This window comes from Athene noctua, chromosome Z (genome assembly GCF_965140245.1).
Source record: "Athene noctua chromosome Z, bAthNoc1.hap1.1, whole genome shotgun sequence".
Classification (NCBI taxonomy): Eukaryota; Metazoa; Chordata; class Aves; order Strigiformes; family Strigidae; genus Athene; species Athene noctua.
The window spans coordinates 33,056,894-33,065,072 of record NC_134077.1 but is presented as its reverse complement, the minus strand read 5'-3'; positions in this window follow the sequence as shown (position 1 = coordinate 33,065,072).

Sequence of the window (8,179 nt, the reverse complement as noted above, 5' to 3'; positions counted from 1 at the left end):
AAGGAGGCTGGCATTGATAGGGAAATAGGGAAACAGACTCAAACCCTCAGCCTTTGGAAGCGACTCCTGCTCAGTGTAAGGGAGAGGCACCCCTACAAGGATGACATCCTATGTCAGCTAGGCAAATGGACCAACATTGAGAAAGGCATCCAGAACCTCAGGGAACTGGCTGTGTTTGAGATGATCTATGGTGATCTGAATGATGAGCAGTCACCCATGGACCCAGATCAGGCCCCTTGCACACACCTGATGTGGCGAAAGTTCCTGAAGAGCGCACCAGAAGCACACTCGAAAGCATTGGCAATAGTGTCCTGGTGGACAGACACCCACACTCTGACAGTGGATGGAGTGGTTGGCAAGCTCCGGCAATAGGAGGGAAATCTCCCTTCATCTCAACATTCCTGGGTCTCAGCTGTGGAGGAACTGTCTCAGAGGGTCCAGAAAATGGAAGAGGACATGTCCTACATTCCACCTGCACGGGCTGATGTCTCAGCCATTAGAAGTAAACGTTTCCCCACCCAAGAGAAAGGCAGCAGAAGGCACACACCACAAGGTTTTTCCTCCGCGACCATGGAGAAAACATGAGGAGGTGGGATGAACAGCCCACTGCCGCCCTAGCTGCACGAGTAGAGCGGCTGAAAGGGAAGACCATCACAAAAGGGGAGTCCTCCAAGAGGAGCGCAGCTCCAGTGTCCAGTCAGAAATCCCCCAGGCAGAATAGAATGGTGAATGTTATGTCTGACCCTCTTGAGGGGACCAGTGAATCATTCTTACAAGCAGTGAGTGATGCTGAGCAGGATTAGAGGGGCCCTGCCTCCAGCCAGGTGGAGGAAAGGGATAATCGGATTTACTGGACAGTGTGGATCCGATGGCCTGGCACGTCAGACCCACAAGAGTATCAGGCTTTGGTGGACACTGGCACACAGTGCACCCTGATGCCATCGAGCTGCAGTGGGGTTGAATCCATCTGCATCTCTGGAGTGACAGGGGGATCCCAACAGCTGACCCTACTGGAAGCTGAAGTGAGCCTGACTGGGAAGGACTGGCATAAGCACCCCATTGTGACTGGCCCAGATGCCCCGTGCATCCTGGGCATAGACTGTCTCAGGAGAGGGTACTTCAGAGAACCAAAAGGGTACCGGTGGGCTTTTGGTGTAGCTGCCCTGGAGGAGGTTGAACAGTTGTCCACCTTACCCGGCCTCTCAGAGGATCCCTCAGTGGTGGGGCGGCTTAAGGTTGAGGAGCAGCGAGTGCCGATTGCTACCAGGACGGTGCACCGGCGGCAGTGCCGCACCAACCGAGATTCCCTGGTCCCCATCCATCAGCTGATCCGCCAACTAGAAAGCCAGAAGGTGATCAGCAAAACTCACTAACCCTTCAACAGCCCTATATGGCCAGTGAGAAAGCCTAATGGCGAATGGAGGCTAACTGTGGGCTACCGTGGCCTGAATGAAGTTACGCCAGCAATGAGTGCTGCAGTGCCGGACATGCTCGAGCTCCAGTATGAACTGGAGTCGAAGGCAGCCAAGTGGTACGCCACGACTGACATTGCTAACGCGTTCTTCTCCATTCCGATAGCGCCAGAGTGCAGGCCACAGTTTGCGTTCACTTGGAGAGGCATCCAGTACACCTGGAATCGATTGCCCCAGGGGTGGAACCACAGCTCCACCATTTGCCATGGACTGGTCCATACTGCACTGGAGAATTTGGGGCTCCAGAACACCTGCAGTACATTGATGACATCATTGTATGGGGGGACACAGCCGAGGAAGTCTTTGAGAGAGGGAAGAAGATAATTGAAATCCTCCTGAAGGCCGGCTTTGCCATTAAGCAAAAGAAAGTTAAGGGGCCTGCAAGGGAAATTCAGTTCCTAGGAATAAAATGGCAAGATGGGCGTCGCCACATCCCAGTGGAGGTGATAAACAAGATAACAGCCATGGCCCCACCAACCTCTAAAAAGGAGACTCAGTCTTTCCTGGGCGCTGTGGGGTTCTGGAGGATGCACATCCTGAACTACAGCCTGATTGTGAGCCCTCTCTACCACATAACCCGTAAGAAGAACGATTTTGAATGGGGCCCTGAGCAACAACAATCCTTTGAACAAATACAGCGGGAGATTGCCCAAGCAGTAGCCCTTGGGCCAGTCCAGGAAGGGCAGGAGGTTAAGAACATGCTCTACACCTCAGCCGGGGAGAATGGCCCTACCTGGAGCCTCTGGCAGAGAGCACCTGGGGAGACCCGAGGCCGACCTCTGGGCTTTTGGAGCCGGGGATACAAAGGTTCTGAAGCTAATTACACACCAACTGAGAAGGAGATACTGGCAGCGTACGAAGGAGTTTGGGCTGCCTCAGAAGTGGTCGGCACTGAAACACAGCTCCTCCTGGCACCCCGACTGCCGGTGCTGGGGTGGATGTTCAAAGGAAAGGCCTCCTCCACGCATCATGCAACAGATGCCACGTGGAGTAAATGGGTTGCGTTGATAACACAACGGGCTCGAATAGGGAACCCCAGCCGCCCAGGGATACTAGAGGTGATTACGAACTGGCCAGAGAGCAAAGATTCCGGGATGTCTCCAGAGCAGGAGGTGACATGTGCTAAGGAGGCCCCACCATATAACGAGCTGCCGGATGAGGAGAAGCGATATGCCCTGTTCACTGATGGGTCTTGTCGCATTGTGGGAAAACATCGACGGTGGAAGGCTGCTGTGTGGAGTCCCACACGACGGGTCACTGAAGCTGCTGAGGGACAGGGTGAATCCACCGAATTAGCAGAGGTGAAAGCCATCCAGCTTGCTTTGGATATTGCTGAGTGGGAAAAGTGGCCAAGGCTCTACCTCTACACTGACTCGTGGGCAGTGGCGAATACCCTGTGGAAATGGCTGCAGCAATGGAAGCAGAACAACTGGCAACATAAGGGTAAAACCGTCTGGGCTGCTGAAGTATGGCAGGACATTGCAGCCCGTGTGGAAAACCTCGTTGTGAAGGTGCGCCATGTGGATGCCCATGTACCCAAGAGTCGGGCCACTGATGCACAACCAGCAGGGAGACCAAGTGCTAAGATTAGAGTGGCCTAGGCGGACTTGGACTGGCAGCGCAAAGGTGAACTGTTCATAGCCCAGTGGGCCCAAGAGACCTCGGGCCACCAAGGTAGAGATACAACATACAGGTGGGCTGGAGATCGAGGGGTGGACCTCACCATTGACACCATTGCAGAGATAGTCCACGGATGTGAGACGTGTGCTGCAATCAAACATGCCAAGCGGGTGAAGCCCCAGCGGAATGGAGAGCGATGGCTGAAATATAGATATGGAGAGGCCTGGCAGATCGACTACATCACACTGCCACAGACCCGCCACAGGAAGCGCCACGTGCTCACAATGGTGGAAGTAACCACTGGATGGCTGGAAGCTTACCCAGTGCCCCACGCCACCGCCCGAAACACCATCCTGGGCCTTGAAACCCAAGTCCTGTGGCCACATGGCACCCCAGAGAGAATTGAGTCAGACAACGGGACCCACTTCTGAAACGACCTCATAAATGCCTGGGCAGAAGAACACGGCATTGAGTGGGTCTACCATATCCCCTACCACGCACCAGCCTCTGGGGAGATCGAGCGCTACAATGGACTGTAAAAAAACACATTGAAAGCACTGGGAGGTGGGACCTTCAAAGACTGGGACATGCATCTAGCAAAGGCCACCTGGCTAGTCAACACAAGAGGATCTGCCAGTCGAGCTGGCCCGGCTCAGTCGAAACCTCCATGTGCTAAGGATAAAGTCCCTGTGGTGCACATGAGGAATATATTGGGAAAAATGGTCTGGTTTAATCCTGCGCCAGGCAAAGGTAAAGGCAAACTCATCCGCGGGATTGCTTTTGCCCAAGGACCTGGGTGTACCTGATGGGTGATGCAGGACAATGAAGAGGTCCGATGCGTATCACAGGGGGACTTGATTCTGGGTGAGAACATGCCGTGAACTATGCTGTGCCTTTGTAAATTATTACTTTGCTATTATTAACTGCTAAATGGCAGCTGGACATGACGCAGATGGTATAGAATAAAGGGGTGGATTATGTCCTGGTTCAGCTAGGATAGGGTTAGGTTTCCCCAGCAGAGAGAGGGGGAAGGGATCTCCAGCCGGGTTATTCATACCATGCTGACGTCAGGTCCAGGGGCGAAACCTTTTCACCTTGCTCTTTGGCGGACTCGGTGGCGGGAACCCTTTGTCCGTAAACCAGCTAGTGGTATTTCTCTGTATATCTTTTGTCTTGTTCACTGTTATTGCTGTTCATTGTTATTATCATTGCTACTGTTGTTGTTCATATTGTTCTATCAATCTGTTGTATTAAATCCCTTGTTATTTTAACCCGGGGTTTGTGCCTAGCTTCCAGCCCGACCAGCCGTGGGTGGGGGAGGGGCAACGGCAACGTGCTCTCCGGTCCCGGCAGGGGTTAAACCTGTACATCTACCCATCAGTTTAAAGATGTACACTACTCTCATGATGAGTCATGTTTGTGTGAAATGGATTTGTGAGCCCTTTTTATAATACTAAGAGCTTATTCTTTGGAAAGAAGACAAGCTCTATGGGTGCTTTTAGTACAGTTACAGACTAGATGAAAGCTCTACAGCTGTAACACAACGGCACATCAATAGTGATAAAGCAGCGAGGCCTCAAGGCTAATGCACCAGACCAAAAATCTAAATTCTATGCAGATTTTCCCTATTAGCTTGTGAAGTGACTTCTATGTTCTTTTGTGGTCAAATGGTTCTTATGACATTTGTTTGTTTTATAAACTGTTTCCTGCAGATGGAAGAGGCTGTAGAAGAGGTAGGTGACCTTGTCACAGAATGGGTCCTCAAGCTACACCCAAGGATGTTTTCATTTTACCTGATTTTTATTTGCATAATCCGAAGAGAACCTGTATATTAGCTATTTATGTCTGGAAATGTATCTTTCTTCCAGGGTGGTGATTACTTTCTAAGATGTGTGGTTACTGGGAACAAGTGCAACTCCCTGGTTATCAGTGAATGAAGTGCATGGAAAGGACAAGCCAGAGTGCAGATGTTGCTGAACCAACTCCCTTTTCAGCCTCAGATCTCACTGATCACATCTTGTATTACACCGTTACTGATTGCTGCTGTGAGAGACTGAAATGTCTTATGACTGTCTCAGAGCTTGCTTGTGTCTGTGCAGACCTCCAAGAGAAGCTGCTGCAGCCTGTGAATTGCTCTGGGGGATGCTGCCCAGAGAAGCGGGAGTGTATTGAAGGATGCACTCTCCACTTCTTGGCAGTTGCACTGTCCAGACTCTTTAGACAAGCCTCAAAGGGGCAGACATGGACTGAGCTGGCGCCATCCTGGAGCCATTTGTGGCTCTCTTGTATAGGCCAGACCCCATTCATGCACTGCTAATGAACTGACAAGAGACAAACGTTCCCGCCCTTGTCGGATGCAACAAAACCTGTTGGACCAGAGGAAAAAGAAACTGAAGGCAAGCAGATATGCTGATCAGCTGGTACGATGAACTAAAGAAGGCAGCAGAAAATCTTGCTCTTTGTGCATCTACCATTGAGGCCTGATCTGCGTGCATCCACCATCGAAGCCAGATCCGTGTGCACCCACCACCAAAGAACTGAAGACTGAGGACCAACGGGACGCTGCTGGATCCATGGTGGTGACTGTTCTTGCAGACCTATCCCACATCCTTGCTTTATTTCTGCCTTTTCCTTCTATTCTGTCCTATTGCTACTCCTCTTCACTTTTTTAATAACAAAAACCTGTTTTGGGTTATACGCCATTTGACCTCATTTGTGTCTTAATCTCGCTCTTGGGATCCTATCGAAACCTCCCCTGACATTGGATCGGGACCACTGTCCATTACACTATTGGTTGAAGTTAAATATGCAGTCTGTTGTTTGTGTGCATGTTAAACTCCATGTTGTACTGTCAATATAACAAGATACATTCAGTTTGGGCGTTTTGCTGATGTTTTTTAATATCTCAAACCATTTTCTGTATTTCTGGACTAGACAACCATATGTGTCTATTTCTTCAGATGCAAGTGATTCACAAGTGCTATCACTTTCAGTGAAGAGTGAATAGGAAACTTTAAAATATGAGTAACTGACAAACTACAAAAGTGAAAGGCACTGATTGGAAATATCTTGAGTCAGGAGAAAAGCTGTTGTTTATTTTCCTCCCTGTAGTTTAACTGTTTTGGAAGCAAGAATCACCATAATTCTTTGTGTTCCTAATATATTACCACTGAGAAAAATACACAGGCCCTTGTGAAGATGAACTGAGATAGATAGCTGTTATGCAAGCATGACAGGGGACCCTGCTGCTCTGAGGCAAGTGTGCCATGCTGCAAATACATGTGAAAGAGAGGGAAAGGTTTAAACATGTTTTTGGAAGTTATTCCCCTTTTTCTCATCGCTCCATTTGTCTGAATTCCTTGTACCAGGCTGAAGCAGCTCCAACGTCATATAAACATAAAATCTCTGGGATGTCCTCTTCTTAACGTGGACATTTAACCTCCATTCTCATATCCAAGAAGATTGTACCTTTTCCTGCAGATGAGGAAATGAAACACAGAGCAAGGAAGCGTTACACCTGAAGGGCACTAAAGTGAATCCAGCACCCAAGAGCACGGTTTCATGGGATCCACAGCCCGGATTACAACTGGGGTATTGTTGAATTACCTCCCCTTCCAGCCCCCTTCCACTGCCATGTTGTTTTCCTTGAACTGGAGCCGAGTCCTCCTGTGAGTATGCTCAGCTGATTCAGCTCATGGATTGATCTGGAAATAAGGAAACTTTGATGGATTAAATGACTATACATTCTTACTGACTTTCGCAAATATCACTGAAATGTATTTTTTCTCATCTATTTGAATGTTTTGGTCAAAGTGAAGATTTTAGCAACCCCAATGATATTTTTACAGCAGAATAACATTCCATGACCAGTTTCAAATATCACAGATTCCAAGATGTATTCTCACTAGTGGACACAACACATCAAATCAAGGAGAATGCAAATTGTCATGTTAGCATTATCGCACTACAAAGTAAGGTTACCATAGACACGTAATTTCTCACTAAAATTCCTTTAATAAAGATTTAAAATATCAAGTTCAGCATGACCATGTAGAACAAACAGAAAAAAATACATCCCGTAATCTGATGCAGAGCTTCCCCTGCTCCCCATATAGCTTCCTTGTTGCACAGTCTTTCTGTATCCTGTAAACTAGCCTGTGATTAGTCTTGCTCTGCAGGTGTGGGACAGAAGCACAAGTTGTGTCTGTGTTGTGTTTCAGGCACTGGCCTTAATTCACACTCCTGTTGCACTTGTACCTTCTGGAGACATATCTACATTTAGAAGTGGATTTGTGTATGGCAGGAAGAAAACAACTTGAGCCTCACACTAAGGTTTCATGCAGGTCTAATCACATCTTTATGATGGTGAATAGTTAAAAAACAATGCGACTCACACAGCTAGTCCTGCATATCTGATCACTAACCAATATGGTGCAGACAAGTTGGCCCCATGTCCCTTCTGAGAGGACTTTAGCACCACCTATGACAGTAACAATTTCAGCTGCTTGGACACTCTGAAGCAAAAAAGGTGAAGAGAGCCAAGTCAAGCACAGTTGCCAGGGTTTCGATTTTCTTTGCAGCTTGACCAATAGCTACTGTACCAATAACCATGTGTAGTCGTGGATATGGTGACAGAGAAAGTCTGTGGAATTAAAACCACACTGTCTATGCCTCAGCTACTGTCCTAAACATTTGAAAGTCCCACTTTTTTGCTAGAACCCAATGCATAGCTTGAAGACATCTTGCAGTTATGTTACTGTGAAACACCCCTTTGATCATATATAGCTATATAAGGCCTAAAAAGATGAAAGTCTGCACAATATTGTGCAATGCATTAGAAAACATCATCTCTCAAAGACCAGCAGCCTGTGCCAGCTGTACCCTCTCTGTCAGGAAGCAGAAAGGGCCATTGCTGTCTGGGGGACAGGATGCTGGAAGGCAGGAGAGGGTCCTCAGCAGCCAAAGTCACAGCCCAGATTGTGAGGCGGTACGGCGATGACGAGGCAGGTCTAAGAAGAAGCCAGGAAGCTAGTCTGCTGGTCAAGGTCAGGCCAAAGCCAGTGGCTGACAAGCAGATCCTACAGTGA